At 46.9% G+C, this 2,158-nt stretch overlaps 1 pseudogene; it reads left to right on the top strand.

The window, feature by feature from the left end:
• The first annotated feature begins 317 nt into the window (after positions 1-317).
• Positions 318-1,415, top strand: LOC114511622 (annotated as a pseudogene).
• The last annotated feature ends 743 nt before the right edge of the window (positions 1,416-2,158 follow it).

The raw sequence follows: 2,158 nt of genomic DNA, 5'->3' as shown, positions 1-2,158 counted from the left end.
AGCCTCTCTCCTCCTAAGACCAAAACAATATCTTGAACTTCTTTTGTACTAGGTTCAGAGGGGCCATTTAATAAATTAATTTAAATCCATACTGTGTATCCATGCAAGTTTCTTTTAATAATTCTGCCCACTTTGTATCCATTTTGGTTTGAAAGCCCTATGGTGGCACAAGTGAAATAGCTGCCTGCCCATTGTTCATTCGCCCCACAGTCTCCACACCAGCATCTCTGGGTTAGTGCCCGGGTTCATGTCTGGGAACTCTTCAGGATGGCTGCTGGGGGAAGGTAGAGTCAAGATTGTATTACAGAACCAAGAACCCGCATCCATCAACAGAGTACTTTACTCCTCCCTCAGAATGAATGGAGACCAGAAACTGGATGTTTTTGACAAAAAAAAAAAAAAGGCAGAATTTGATCCAGCACTTCTAGATTGTCAGGGTGCTGAGTGAGATGACATGAAGCACCCAGAAACAGGAGATATTATTGCCCTCAAGAAGGTTCTGGAGTATACTGTTACTGGAGGCAAGTACCAGCAGGGTATGACGGTGCTGGTAACATTCCAGGGTCCAGTGAAACCAAGAAAGCTGGATGCTGAGTCTCCAGCAGGCCATGATGGTGGGCTGGTGTGTGGAAATGCTCCAAGCTTTCTTCCCGGTGTCAGACGGCATTATTTTGTCATTCCTCACCTGACAGGGACAGATCTGCTGGTATCAGAAGCCAGGCATAGGTTTGGGTGTCATTAATGATGCATGTTTCTGGAAGCATGTATCTACTGACTGCTGCAGCCCTACTGCCGGGAACAGCCCTATATTCTGCACCTGATTGAGTTCTTCCTGTAAAGTTGCTATCAGACTGAGACTGGACAGATCCTGGACCTCTTCACAGCCCCACAAGGCAATGTGGATCTTGGCTGGTTCATCGAAAAAAGGGATCAATCTATTATCAAGCACAAGACAGCTTTCTACCCCTTCTACCTTCCTGTAGTTGCTGCCACTTATATGCTGAGCGTTGATGAGAGAAGGGACATTCCAATGACAAAAAGATCCTGCTGGAGATGAGGGAGCTCCTTCAGGTTCAGGATGATTCTACCATGGCCTCTTTGGGGACTCCATTGTGGTGGGCAAGATGGGCACTGACATCCAGGGCAACAAATGCAGCTGGCTGGGGCTTTAGTATCTGCAATGGGCCTCTCCAGAACAGCGCCAGGTGGTGCAGGAGAACTATGGGCAGAAAGAGGCTGAGAAGGTAGCCCGTGTGAAGGTGCTCTATGAGGAGCTGAATCTGTAGGCTGTGTTTATGCAATATGAAGAAGATAGTTACAGCTACCTTATAGGTCTCATTGAGCAGCACTCACTGCCCCTGCCCCCAGCCATCTTCCTGAGGCTGGCACACAAGACCTACAAGTAGAAAAGGTAACCTAGAGACTACCCAGGTAGGGAGGGTAGGATTTATTAAGGATTTACTATAAATTATAGTCAATCCTCCAAAAAAGATTGTATAACATTGTATTTTCTATGAAACACACTGAGGCCTTCCACCTGAACATGCTGGGGGCTCCTCAGAGAGAATCTAGAAGATGCTGGCTGAAATACAGTCATCAGTCTGACTCTGAAACCCTTCAGGAGTAAGGTTGACATCCAAATATTTCACATCCCTTGAGCGCCTGGAAGAAAGGACCTGCATAAAACCTGCATCATCCTATAAAGGATGAGGAGTGCTTGGAGCAGAAAACTTCTCCCTCACTCAAGAGCCATCATCCGCCTTTCAGCACCTGCCTGAACCAGACCTCATGGCGAGGAATGTTCAATGCAGGGCCTTAATGAAGACTAACACCCAGGTAAGAACCACAGGCCCTCTGCCCTGCTGAAGCCCATATTTGAAAGTAGAGAAGCAGCAAGAGGTGTGCAGTTCAATTAAACCAATATTACATGGCACTTGCTATGTACCATTCACTGTGTAGAGCATTGGTACTCAGAGAGAAGACCATGACCCCTGACCTAAAGAAGGTCAGAGTCCGTGCAGGATGAAGTGGAGAAATGTGGGAGTGACCAAAGAAAATGGAGACAAAGAAAAACACAGGTCCAAAGGGACAGCAGGGGCTGGAGTCCTTCTTGTCCAAGCTCATCATGACCAAATCCTGCTCACAGTCAATACAGACA

Source organism: Phyllostomus discolor, chromosome 3, assembly GCF_004126475.2.
Source record: "Phyllostomus discolor isolate MPI-MPIP mPhyDis1 chromosome 3, mPhyDis1.pri.v3, whole genome shotgun sequence".
Classification (NCBI taxonomy): domain Eukaryota; kingdom Metazoa; phylum Chordata; class Mammalia; order Chiroptera; family Phyllostomidae; genus Phyllostomus; species Phyllostomus discolor.
Note: the sequence above shows the minus strand (reverse complement) of the source record. Positions and strands in the feature narration are given on the sequence as shown.